Genomic DNA, 14,541 nt, shown 5'->3' with positions numbered 1-14,541 from the left:
TCAGATCTTTCAATATTTATTCAGTTGTCTTGGTCGCATCTATTCTTTTTCTTATATTTGCTATAGTATTCTAAAATTGGGGATGAATTTGTGTTTTATACATCAGCTGGAGAGCTGGAGTTTTTTTTTTTTTTTTGGCTTGAGTTACTTCCTTGTTTTGATTGTAGCATAGGTAGTGCTGTATTTAAAAAGTGTACACAATACAGATGCACAAGTCCACCTCAGGACTACCACACACTATGTGTAACTTGCCTGGGAGCTCAGCATTTGAATATGGAGTATTAGGTCTGTCTTGGATTTAATAAGAGCACCCTTAAGGATAGGAGGAATAAACTTAACCTTAAGTGTGTTGACTAAGAGTAAGAGTGAGGAGATGGAAGCTTTCTCTTGCTTCATATCAGTTCCAGCCCCCTCACCCCCAAGAGGACAGAAGAGGTTTCCATTTCAGGTCTATATCGCCTGTGTTTTAAAATGCACACAAGGAGGGAGGACAGAGAATCTTATCTCTTATACTCACTTTTCCACTCCACTGCTTTCCAACATATAACAGAGGCAGCTAGGAACAAATAAATTCTGGTCCATTTTTGCCTCTGAGTTAGAGCTGACCAGACTTCTTCAGGCTGCCTCTTGTCTGCTCTGTAGGATCTATTTCTCCATATATAAACCTTAATGTGTATTGTCTCTTGAAGGAGGCTTTATTCCAGGCAGACATGAGGATGGGTTGTATTTTCATCCTGCTGTGCATACAGGGTGGACAGGGATTCAGCTTCTTCCATTTCTTTTTAGGCTGTTTGGTGCCGATTACTGAGGTATCTAGTGCCCCCTAATCTGCATTGTTGCTGATCCTGTTGGTAAACCTTGTCAACCACCATGGCTGTTACTGGCCCTCTACTTTTTCACTCTTGTCATCAGCTTCACCTTTAGTGCCAGCTGTCATGACATTAATACCTTTGCAGCAGATGATTCCTTTGGTTCCAGGTCTTGGTCAGTGGCCGTAGCCCACTTTTGGTGCTGATCACTTTGATAGCACTCTTGACTTTGGTGTCTTTCTTTGAACCTTTGGTGCTGAGAGCTTAGTCAGCCTTTTGACATCACCAGTGCCTGTTTGCACCCTTCATTACTAAGCCAGCAGCGTCAGACATTGGTACCCATGGGTTTTGGTTGTTAACTCTAACACACGAGGTTGCATCCTCCAGTGCAAGAGCTCCCCCACATGGTTGCTTAAAGCCTCAGCTTCCACCTAGTACCTGTCTCCCTATGAATCTGCAGCCTCCGGCAGAGGTCTTCATAACGGTTCCTAGGCTTTGCATACCTTCAGCAAAGCCAGTCTTAGAAGCTTGATTCCTTAGACATCCACTGTAGAGTATGATAGCTCAGAAGATTGTGAATTTTTTAGTACAGAAGCTAACCTCGCCTTCTTTCAAACCACCGTCATTGGCAGAATTGAATTATTTATGTTGCTTCACCATCTTTTTGGTGGCAGTCACATCAGCCAGTCAAGTATCAGAATTTCAGGCTGTATAGTTTTCATAAGGAAATAGTAATGATAGGAATTAACCCCCTCATTTATGGCAGAAGTGACCATGGATGTGAATTTTGAACAATTCTGTCAACAATCCCCTCCCCAGTTATTTCAGCAAATTGGCATAGCTTCTACATTGTGTGGATGTTAACTGGCAGTTGAGAATCGGTGTGCTTACAGCTAAGCCTTTCAGAAAAAAACAATTTATACTTCATTTCTTTTTGCACAAAAGAAGTTGGAACGGAGAATGTTTTAAACTAATTTCTGACTAGGTGTCTCACCAGCCACACGTTCTGCTGTGATAAGCAGCTACTGGCATGGTAGATAACGGATTCTACTGCAGCCTTGGCTGCCTCTTGAATGTTTTTTACAAATGCTCCCTTAGACAATATTTGTGTAGCTGCAACTTGGGCTTCTCTGCACACCTTTGCATGTCACTGTAAGTTGGATTTGGTGTCCAGAGAAATCTTTCTTTGGGGCGCCATGTTATGTATGATCTTATCTGAATTGCCCAGAAAGTTATCCTTGGCCATCAGTCCTGGAGTTTAAAGAGGATGGATGGGATAGTCTTGGATACAGAAGTTATGTACTTGATATAAATGATCTGCATCCATCCTCTGTAGCAAACTCCCCCATCAGCCCCCCTTCTCTTGGTAAGAGATGAAGCTGGAGGAAGGATTTTATGGAGGCTGACCTCCCAAGCGTTGTAATTAGAAGTCTGAAAAGAGAGGCAGATGCAAAGGTTTGAGGGAGAATGGGAGGAGCTTAGACCCTGGGCAAGAATCTGGTGCTAAGCTAACTTGGACATGTGTTAAAAGTCCTAGAGGTTCAAGAGGATTTGAGATGGGTCATTTAGATTTACAGTAAACTCTGTTAACCGGCACCCTTAGGGATTGGTAGATGCCGGATAAGTAGTTTCTGGTTGCTTGAGAGTTGCTATTAAAAATAGGCCGTGACTGTACCCTAAAATATGTTTGGTTTGACTTGTTCTTAGATTGGGGAGAGTGGGAATTTATCCCCATCTTCCTTTTTAAAACTCTAAAAACTTAAGTTATGTTTCTGCGAGGGGATGACAAAGTGCAGCACATGAAAATTGTACTGTATTTCTTCAAATTTTTTTTTTCCTGATTGCTTGAGTTATGGTTAACTGAGAGTTTACTTTATCACTATGGTAAATACATGTCTTTTGTTTCCAAGCTGCAGAGAAAACCTCTTCATCTTATCAGTAACAGGGTCAGGCTAGTGCATTTGGGTTTCTCTGACAGAATTTTGGAGCAAACCTGTTTGTACTGGAAAGCAGTCTGAAGGGATAAGATGGCTGCACATTGAGTAACTGCTTAATTTTAGCTCTCCAAGTGTGAAAACAAAAACCCAGCGGAGAAGGCAAGTAGACTTGTGTTTATGGGTAAATTTCAGTAACTGGCTGGTAAGTGTACTGCCTGGATGTCCGGAATAAAGAAATACAGAAGACCTGGAAAAATCAACTACAAAAAGTGAGGAAGAAACACGGACCGGGGAAGATTCTGCAGCTGTTCAGCAAAAAAATAAAAAAACAATGTAACCTTCAAACATGACTTCCAGTAACCTACAGGATGATGCAAGACAACTGCATGCAGCCCTGGTTAAGATAAACAAAACCCTGATGGGAGTATATCAACATAAACAACAAAAGGCTGGAAAAATGGAAGAAGCTTTAAACAGATATTCAGATGAGATTATAAAGCTGCAAAAAGTCAGAGGTCAAAGTGAAGAAAAAGCTGGCTGAAAATGAACTGCTCAGGAAGAGATGTTTAAAAAAAAATAGAATTAAAGGACAGAGCACCTAGGAAAAGCCTGAGGTTTTCATTTGTAACAGAGAAGCTGGAAGGAACAGACTGCATTAATTTTATGAAAGCCCAAATAAGCAACTGGACTGGTATTCCATAGCAGGAGTTGTTGGTTGAATGGGATACATCATATGTATGTTCCAAACCTGGCTATAAAAAAGCAACCTAGACCTTTAATACTAAAGATGCAATCCTACCAGCAGGAGTTGATGCTTATAAAGTTATGGCAGTAGGACAAAGTACTAAAAGTAGGAGACATAAGAGTCTTTGTGGAGAATTTTCACTCATTGTGCAGTAACAGAAGAGGAGCAAATGTATTCCACTATTTAGGGAATGACAAGATGCAGGTGTGAGATTCAAACTGCTGTATCCAGCTGTGTTCAAAGTATTCTTCCCTGGAGGGACAAAATTATTTTTTTATGAAGTACATGCTAAGGAGAAAATATGAAAGTTTGTCCAACAAAAAGGGTAAGCTGTGGAACAGAACAAGTTTCTGCTTCTTGTTCTGGTTATTAAAACCACAGAGGGACTGGACCTGTAAAACATTTTCAAAATTTTCAAGGGAAAATGTTGGAGAGAAGGAAGGGAGCATGAGAGTTGACTAGAATAATGGAGAGTACGTTGGAAATGAGGCAGAGACATGATTTTGGAGACTAACAGTAATACAACCAGTAACTTAATATGGGATTACAATGCAATAAATATATTTGTGAAATATGACAGAACAAGAAAATCTGGAAATATTGGACTTTTGCAGAATTTGTTGGACTTGTAAGGGACTTTAAAGCATATGCCCTACTTCATGTCCTTACTGTTAAAAGTGCTTTGGGGAGGGGAACAGAAGGGAGAAGGAAGGGGAAGAGGAGGGAGAAAGTTAACTGTAAGTAAAGATTTTTTTTCTTAAATAGTACCGATTTTATGGCATGTGATTTTCTTCACATGTTATAAAGCAGAGTTTTTTTCATTTTGTGTAATGGGGATTGTAAACAGGTGCTGCTGTTCTTTTATCCCTTCTCCCTCGTCTTGTTCAGTGTTAAGAAATGTAGGCACTGTGGTGTCTGTGTGTATATAATAGTAAAAACAAAAAGACAAAAGCAAGGCCATCACCAGACTGGCTATCGTAAAACTCTTGTTTAATAAAAAATGAGAAGTAAGAACTTAAAATGGCAGGATAAGCACTTTTGGGTTAACCCCCCCCCCCCATCAGATCTGCCATTAAAAGGTAAAACGAGACATTTATAGTTTAACAAGTCAGAGTTGCTCCTTTCAGGCACTGCCTTTCAGTTTTCCAATCGGTGTCTTCCACACAAATCTACACCTCTTCAATGTGGATAGGGTCACGCTCACGTCAAATGTCCAATACGATTGTGATATTCTGTTTCACTGTTGCAGTCATCACATTTGGGTTATCCCTGTGGAAGTAGCCCTCAGTCGGCTCGAATACCAGAAGCGTAGTATTTCAGCTTCGGTTGCTGTTGCTTCAGGACTGATGTCAGGTTGTCAGTAGTATAAAGTAAGGCAGCCGATGCCATTAAATCAGTCTTTCTTGCCAAGGAGCCCAAAGCAGAAGCAGTTTGCACGAGTGCTGGTCGGCCGCTACCTGAGTTTTGTTTCCTGAATTGAAGCTGAAGTCTTCTAAAGCCAAGTACCCCATTGGAGATCCTTTTTTTCTTGCTCTAACCGATGTCAGAAAAAGTTAATTGTCTCGCTTGTGGAAAGCAAATACCACACAGAGACTCTTTCTTACTGCGTCACTTGCTTAGGCCCAGATCACGACGTCCCTCGCTGTCGCTTTTGTGCTTTCTTCAATGCCAGAACTATGTCATCGGGCCCTTATTGTTGCTAGATATTTTCACTCACAGTCCTCAAATCCCAACATGGCTTTGGTAAGCCATCCAACAGCAAATCTTCCAAAAAAACATAAGGGTAAAGACCGATACAGACTGCACAGTTCCAAACCTACCAATGACATTTCCGTTAAGCCAGTCGTCAGTTCTCCGGTCCTCAGTGAGGCGCTTTCGCAGCCCCTGATGCCCGCTTCTGTGGATTTGCAGGCTGCTACCCAGACCCTTTTGGAGTCTGGCATGCCGCAAAACTCTTCAGCTAAGGATGGATGTCTCTACCTTGGATGGGTCCAGAGCTGCTGAGCAGGCACCGGCTTCCGAGGAAGTACTTCGCACTACCGATTCTCTACACAGACGGACTTCTTTTGCATCTACCGTTCTTTAAAACTACAGAGTTTCTAAGGCCCAGGGTACACACCACGCCCAAGAAACTGATGACCCAATTTCAGGCACCTGCTTCCTTGCCCCAGTCTCAAATGCTATAAATGGCGGAAGACCTTATAATGCTGATCAGGGGAAGCCAAGCTACCCCTTCCAAAAGAAAGAGATTTGTGTCCCCAGTAGTTTTATCTGAACAGGAGTCTGACTGTGATGCATCTGAATATGAAAACATGCAACCACTCTCTGCTTATGAGGATTCTGATGCTCAGGAATCCATTGCTTCAGTCTCTCCACCCAAGGACTTTTCCTTTGGGGAAACCCTTTATACTTTAAGGGAGCATTTCCAGTGGGAATGTCAGGACTACCCTCAGTCAAGAGACTCAGGAAATTTAGATCTTCCACAGCACAGACCCTTGGCCATTCCTTCTGTCCTCGATATTGTGGATGATGTTTTCATGGAATCTAGTTTGACTCCTGACATCCTCCCTCCTGCTCCCAGGAAACCTGACCGGTACTACAGAGTCTCTGACTCTCTCAAATTTCTTTTCAAACATTCTACTGCTGACCCTGAGGTCATTTCTCAAAGGCCTAAAGGAATTAGAGCAACTTCTAAGAATCCCACCCCCTCAGATAGGGAGACAGATGGGGTAAAAAAGTATACACCTCTGCTAATCTTGCTTATCAGAGCACTAAATTGTCAGTTCCATATGCTACAATTTCAGCAACATACCATGGAACTCCTCAAACAAAAAATATCATCCTTTCCTGCTTGTGCAGAAAATAGTTACAAGACTTAATGCATTCTGCAAGTCAGGTAACGAAGCACACCTTACACTGTGGTTTTGACACCCTAGAAGCATCTTGCGTGGCAGCAGTCACCGGTTCTGCCCTTGGAAGGCATGCTTGGCGTAAGGAACAGCCCTTGCCAGATCATGTCAAATCTTAAGTTATTGGATGCACCCTTGCACAAAGACAACTTATTTGGCACCAAGACAGAGGAGGGCTTAAAAAAGAAGGAAGAAAAAGCTAAATCTATGCAGGCAGTTAAGGATTTCCTACAGGTCCAGCCACCAAGGTTCAGTAGGCATTGCCCCTCCAAACACTGGTCCTTTCCTGCCCCCTCCAGGTTAGTTCAGCCCAGACCCCAGGGAGGCAGGACCCCTCCCCCCCCCCCAGATAACAGCCACAGGGAATGCAGAGATCAAATCAATGGAGTTCCTCCACTTCAAAACCAGGGAGTGCAAAGCCACCCCCACATGGTAAGAACTCACAATGACTCTCCACTTCACCCGCTCCCTCTGCCCACCTACACTTGCCCCTAGGAGGAAAACTCTCCTTCCACGCAAGCACCTGGGCCACCATTACCAACGACTGCTGGGTCCTCAACATAGTGTCCCAGAGATACAAATTTTCTTTCCACACTCTCCCAACCCTCAAAGGGTTCCCAGATCTACCACCAAACCAGCGGGCAGAGGCAAAAAAGCAAGTCCTTCCCTTCTCTCTATGAGGGCAATAGAGCACGTTCCTGCATAACACATAGGCCAAGGTTTCTACTCCAGGCTCTTCCTGCTACCCAGAAAAAAGGGCACCTGGAGCCCCATCCTCGATCTATCCATTCTAAACACCTTCCTGGTGATACCAAAATTCAAAATGCTCACCCTCCAGCAACTACTACCTGTGCTCTCCAAGACTTCTTGGCTAGCCACCCTAGACCTAAAAGAGGCCTACCTCCACATCCATATCAGAGAATCTTGCAGGAAATACCTACATTTCAGGGCAGGATCTGTGCACTTTCAGTTTTCTGCGCTTCCCTTTGGCTTATCTACTGCTCCCAGAGTTTTCACAAAATGTCTGGCTCCTGCCATTGCCTTTTGCAGACAAACATTCAAATTTACCCATACTTAGATGACAGCCTAATTCAGGTAGACAGTCAGGGAAAAGCTGCTCAAGCACCTGACCTTTGTAAAGTCCCTACTAACCTCCCTTGGGTACATTATCAACACAAAGAAATCTAAACTAGTACCCACCCAAAGGATTATATTCGTGGGAGCAAGCCTGGACACAGCATCCCAGATGGCATTCCTTACTCCAGAAAAGCAAACTTACCTGACAACCTATTTCTCTCAGCTAGCCACCAGACCCCAGTTGTCCGCAAGGAAAATCCTGCAAGCTCTGGTGTTCATGGCATCTTGCATTCTACTCGTTCCATATGCCAGACTGCATATGAGGAAACTTCAGTGGTACTTAAAAAGCCTTTGGTGTCAACACTCTCTCAAACCCTGGAAACTCTCTTTTACCAGTGATACCTTGCTTAAGAAAATATTTTCTTTGGTGGACAGCAGCATGGTACTACAACAGGGGACTACCCTTCTCACCACCCCACACTGCTCAGATCCTCACCACAGACGCATCAGTCTATGCCTGGGGTGCACACCTGGACGGCAGGTGCATACAGAGCCAATGGAGCCCACAGCAAATACACCTGCACATCAACCAAGAAGTGATGTTAGCTGGCCAGCACGCATTGACAGCTTTCAGGCCCCTTCTCTCCCCAGGGGTTCTACTTATCAAAACAGACAACACCACTGTGATGTGGTACAGCAACAAGCAGGGAGGGACTCGCTCCTACCCTCTATGCAGGCTTGCCATGACCCTGTAGCACATAGCCTCAGTCATGCAACTACACCTGTTAGCGCAGTTCCTGCCAGGCTCTCAAAACTTTCTGGCAGACAAGCAGAAATCTTCTGGACCCACATGAGTGGCTGCTAGACCAAAGAGCCTTCACCCTAATAAATCAGAAATAGGGCACCCCGAAGATCGACCTCTCTGCTTCCCAATAGCTGACTTCCTCAGAAACAATTTCATTCAATAAAAGGTTCATTATATATACATGAATGCAATGGGCAATCACTAATTGCATCCTTAAATTTAAAAAGACAGTAACAAGTATATCATAAATTTAATAAAAACTGTTGACCAGTATATCTAACTGTATTAAATACTATAGCAGCAAACACAAACAACAAATAGAATACAGATGGGACAGCCAAATGTTAGAAACAATAAAAGATAAAGGAGAGAGAACTATCCCAGCCGAGTGTAGCCTCCCGGACATCTCAAATGCGCATGTGAAAGCTGCTCTCTCTAAAGCTAAAAACACAGCATCAATGGGACCGGATGGTGTCCCCGGCTGTGTGCTACACGAGCTAAATGAGGAATTAACCCCGCACATAAGGCAGCTGTTTAATCTCAGCCTTACCACAGGATACGTGCCCAAGGAGTGGCGTACGGCAACTGTGGTCCCACTCCACAAAGGCGCCTCACGGACCCTGGTAATTACCGCCCCATAAGCTTAACAAGTCTAGTCTGCAAAGCTATGGAGAGGATCATAATGGAGCTCATAAACAAAGATATAGGGGACTTGCAGACATTGGACCCGACCCAGTTTGGCTTTGTCAAGGGAAGATCATGCCTTTTGAACTTGGTTGACTTCTTCGAAACAGTCACCAAGGCCATTGATGAGGGAAAGGCAGTCCATACAGCCTACCTTGACCTTGCAAAGGCTTTCGACACAATACTCCACTCGGGTATTGTAGAAAAACTTACCAGCTTAAATGTAAACCCATATGTCACAAGATGGGTTGCAAACTGGCTTAAGGACAGAACCCACAGGGTTAGAGTTGCTGGCGCTGTGTCAGACTCCAAGCCGGTTACAAGTGGTGTCCCACAGGGCTTGGTCCTTGGCCCCCTATTGTTTGGCATCTACTTCTCAGAAGTACAGGCCAGCATGGGAGGACTTTGGCTGACAAAGTTTGCAGACGACTGCAAACTGGGCGCCATAGTGGAAAGTGCATCGGACACGGATATCCTTCAGAAGGGACTCACGGAAACAGATAGCTGGTGCCAGAGCCATGGCCTGAAGTTAAACGCCAAAAAATGTATAGTCATACCCTTCGGGAAAAACAAGGTAACCCCAAGCTACCATATAGGTGGCAATCCACTAAGCACAGAAGAGGTTATCAGGGACCTGGGGACCCAGGTTGACAGTGGCCTTTCTTTTGACACTCACATTGCTAAAGTGGTTAGAAAGACCTTCTACATTGCCCACCTGATCATGAAGGGATTCACATCCAGATCTAGTGAGGTCATTGTTCCCCTGTACTCTTCACTTATCAGACCAATGATCGAGTACAATGCCCCATTCGGGATGCATCTCACCAGACATCTGCAGCAATTGGAGAGACCCCAAAAGTTCCTCAACAAAAGGATAAAGGGACTCCAAAATCTGTCATATGCTGCCAGATTGAAGAAACTCCAGCTCTATTCAGTCGCATACCGTCTGCTCAGAGGTGACATGTGCCTGACATACAAGGCCATGTCCAACCCGGAATTAATGGACATGCTCCACCTCAAAAAAATCCAAATCCACCAAAACCACTAGAGCAAGCGACTTAAACCTTAGCACGGATATAAATAGGACGTGCTGGAGGGATAGATTTATCACTCAGAGACTCCCTATGCTGTGGAATAAAATCCCGGTCCATGTGAGGCAGAGCACCTCGCTGACTCTGTTCAAGAGAAATCTAGACCTGTGGATGGGAGATCGTAGGTTTACCCCGGGAATCATCTCTGTGTCACTGCTGGACAGAGGCACAACAAACTAATGGGCACAGTATTTTTTCATATAAGGGGTGGCGTAAGCCACAAAAATTTGGGCTAGGCTTATAAATGCCTTAGGGCAGATAGCCTAGTATAAACCTATGAACCTAAATCTTCCTAATGTAAATATGTTAAAGCATGTTTTAAATTCAAATAGAAATATGTATATGTATCTACATTTATAACCATAACATATTTGTGTTGATAGATACATATACATATTTCTATTTGAATTTAAAACACCTCTTGAAACGAAATGAAAGTTTATTGCCAACAGTAACTTTGGACGGGGCAAGTAGCAGTATCTTCCAGTTATTTCTTATGGTATTACAAATATGCTTAACATCACTGTTGTAAGGGAGAGCAAGTCTATTTCTCTGAGTGGGGGTGGCATATTCAGCTTAGTAATTTGTTTCCTCTGTATTATTTGAGGCCATACTATTTCTCTTATGTCTGAAGTATGGTCTTGCTTTAGTTTCCTGTACAACATTTATATAGACCATCTCTTTCTCTATTTCCTGTCGTTTGGGCCTGGAGTTTCAAGATAGAGGTTACAAATTGCCCATCACCTTAAAAAAAAAGTCTTGATCAGCAGTGCAGAGTCTGGAGGATCTATGGATCTGATTCTTTATATCACTAGAAAAAACAAATTGTGGATGCATGCTCCGTCTGTGCAAAAGAATGTTTTTTCCTACAGTCTTTCCTGTAAAGCCCAGTACACACATCACCTTTCTCATCCATAGAGAGTTTTGCATCTAAGTAACTCATGTCCAAGGCAGAATAGTGCATGGTAAACCTTAAAATGTCTGTGGTCATTTCTAAGTGTGATACAAAGTCCTTTAGCATGGTAGGAGCATCTCACCATATCAGATGTGTCCTCCACAAAACGTTTATAGAATTTAACAGCTGATCTAAATGGATTGTTGTCATTTAGTACCATAGATGTCTCCCAGTTGGCTGATACCAGATTGGCATAGCTGTTGGTGCAGGGTGTGCTCATAGCTACACCTCATCTCTGCCAATAAATGTCCTTGTCAAAAATAAATGCATTATGTAGAATAAGATCTAGTAAAGTGCATATTAACTCTGTTTCAGTGGAATCAAAATCACTGTTACATTCTAAAAACCGTTTTAATTGAAGTGACACCATAGTCATTTGGTGTAGCAGTGAAAAGACTGTGGATATCTGAAGTGATCATTAAATAATTTTCTCTAGTGTCCATCGAATTCATGAAGTCAGAGAGCATATCTAAAAAATGCCCAGTATCCTTAATGATGGCCTGAATCTGTTCAACCATTTTCTTCAGCTAGTATTCACATATATCGACAAGAGTTATGTTGCCCATCCATTACCTGATACGATGGGACACATCGGAGGATTATTTCGATCCTTAAGTATCATTGGGAGACCACTGATGATTGGTATGGTGAGATGTTCTATACTAAAAAAAATCAAAAAGATTTTTTGTAATGCTATTTAGTCGCAGAAGCTCAGACCGCTTTGTATGAATGCTGTGAACCATTTTTGTAACCTGTAAGCAGTGTATGTTGCTTCATCTTTTAGCATCTATAACATTCTGTCATAGTCTCTTGTTTAATAAAACAATCCCACCACCTTTGTCTGCTAGTCTAATAACTATATTTTTGTCATCCTTCAACATCTGCAAAGCCAGTTTCTCCTCTGTACTTAGGTTATAAAAAAGATGTTTAGCCCTTTTGTGTACATATTGGGATATTTCTCGTTCACAAATCTGGATGAATGTCTCTAAAACCACAGTGTTCTTCGGAATATATGTACTTGGTTTCTGCAAAATATTAGGAATTGAGTAATTGTCTATGCCATATATAGATGTTAACAACAGATTACGTCCAAATAACTTTAAGTTCAAAATAACTTCACTTAGAAGAGACGGGGCAGCTGGTATGAAGCCAAGTCCTTTATGCAATAGTTCACGCTGTGGTAATGTTAAATTCAAACTAGACAAATTGAACACCAGATCATCTATCTCTGAATGCTCTTGCTTCGCCCTTGTTGTTGTTTCCATTCCAGTGAAAGGTGGCGTGTCCTTCTCCCTCTGCTTTGTCACCTCTTCCTTTTCATATGCTTCATGTTTGGAATTTGCAAAGGAAGCTTCAGAATAAATGAGGGAAGGTTGCAGGATTCTTTGGGACTAGCCCCCAAATTCTGAGTGTCAGCAGTGTGTGAAGATTGCAAATTGGAGTTAGCATTAGAGTTCATATTATCCATAACAGAGCTGGAGTTTAACTCAATATTACGATTCAAATCAGTTGCATCTTCTTGGATATTGCTAGTATTATTTTTTTCTCTATTCTGTGTACCCAATGCAGCAAGGTTCTTGGGTCTCAGCCACATAAAAATGTGACCATTTTTAAAATAATCATAGTCTCGCATTCATTTTTTAGGCATTATCAATTCCAGTTTAGTGTCATAAAATACATTCATATATATCTTCTCAAGTTTCATGATATATACGGTATCTGTATATTTAGTTTCCAGCTCATGCTGTAACTTCTCAGTGCTCTTAATTCATGTTCTATTAGCTCAAAGTATTCAATGAGAAGACGCATATAATTAAAGCTAAGCTCGATTTAAGAGCCTGCCATTTTTTAAGCTGCTCTGGGTGCGTTTCACCATATATAGGCATCAAGAGTGTGTAAACCTCTGGGTATCTATCTATTTATTGTTTATTGTATTTGTTTACCAGGAAGGTCCACTGGGCCTAGGTGAGACCATTTTCAGTGGAGGCCCGGGGAGAAAACTCCACATATAAATTAAAGGTGACGTACGTACAGTAAAAATACAGAAATGCAACTACAGTTACATAAAGAGCTAGAAGGCAGTACAGTAACAGTCATGGGCATGGGTTTAAAGTAAATATGGTATAAAGATACATATCAGAGTTAATGGGTATTAAGCAGTAAGCAGCTTGCATATGAATGGAATTGTTCATAGCAGAGATGACAGGGAGAATTTGTGCAGCAGTCGTAGTAATGTAGAGGGATAGGGAGGAGGTGTATGAGGATAGTGTATAGTACATAGACAAGGTAGATGAACTACCAGCTGGCTAGAAAGAGGTGGGGTAGAGTGGGAAAAGCAGTGTTTAGAGAGAGCTATTTTTGGCATGGGCATAGCCAGCCAGAGGAGAGATGTTGTCTAAGAGACTTTTTAAAGAGCACACTGTAACTGATGGAGATGATTGTAGATGGGACGGTGTCCCAAAGTTTGGAAACAGTAAAAAATAAAGCATTTGACTGGTTGGGAGTTGGGGTTTGTTTACTTTGAGCAGTGTTTTATTTTCTGATCTGAGAGGCCTGTTTGGATGGTACAGGGACAGCAGGGAGGAAAGAGAGGGGCAAGTATCCTGTTTTTTGCTTATTTTTACAAGTTATTTATAGCACTTTTATTGCCTGCTGCATACTTTTCTAGCTAGTTTCACTGAGTGTAAGGTATTAACTGGAAACTTTCAACAATTGTTAAGCATCTGTTTGGGTTTGTTTGTTCTGATTTCCTGCCAAGGAGTGTATCATATAACTTAATTGTTTGCAGTTAAAAGCATTCTCTAGAGTCTCCTTACTCCTTTATCTATTTAAACATTTCTGCAGTTGTTTCTACCTAATTAGTATGGGTAGTTGTAGCATTGTCCATATTCAGGCTTGTGTTTTGGGCCTAGTTGTTTGTTGGTTGAGACTGTGTGTCTGAGCACATGTTCCAGGCCATCTTAGTTTAGCCAAAGCCAGTATAGCATTTCAGTGAGAGGGAAGTGTTTATGGTCATTAGGTGATTGGGGTTACCTGGACTACGGCTTGAAGTAAGTACCTTATTGGTTCTTTCTAGCTTTTTTTAAAGTTGTTTCAGGTTTCAAGTTTTGTTACGTAAGAAGTTAACTTGTGAGTGTTTCTGCCTTTTCACACTAAGCTAATTGGAGGAAGGGCACTGAGCAAACTGATCTGTGATATACAACATTAAGTATCCTGTTTTCTGCTTATTTTTATGAGTTATTTATAGCACTTTTATTGTCTGCTGCATACTTTTCTAGCTAGTTTCACTGTGTGTGAGGTATTAACTGGAAATTTTCTACAATTGTTAAGCATCTGTTTGGGTTTATTTGTTCTGATCTGTGTTTCCCACCCTCCCTATTGGTATCCTGTTCTTATACTTGGTGGCTTTGCAGTTGCCCACCCTTATGTAAATTTGATCTGGGACACTCCTCCCAGTCTAGTGTCATTACATTCTACCGAATATAGGGAGAACATTTGAGAAGGCCAACCCACTTAGTTTCTTAACCTT

General features: G+C 42.1%; 1 protein-coding gene across 1 annotated transcript in view; it reads left to right on the top strand.

The window, feature by feature from the left end:
* Positions 1-14,541, top strand: part of GET3 (guided entry of tail-anchored proteins factor 3, ATPase) — a 468,165-nt gene that overhangs the window by 934 nt on the left and 452,690 nt on the right. The gene's annotated exons all lie outside the window — the stretch shown is intronic.

The sequence above is a fragment of the Protopterus annectens genome, chromosome 9.part0 (assembly GCF_019279795.1).
Source record: "Protopterus annectens isolate FY-2018-M chromosome 9.part0, PAN1.0, whole genome shotgun sequence".
Lineage (NCBI taxonomy): Eukaryota > Metazoa > Chordata > Ceratodontiformes > Protopteridae > Protopterus > Protopterus annectens.
The sequence above is the reverse complement of the archived record's forward strand: the minus strand, read 5'-3'. Positions and strand labels throughout refer to the sequence as shown.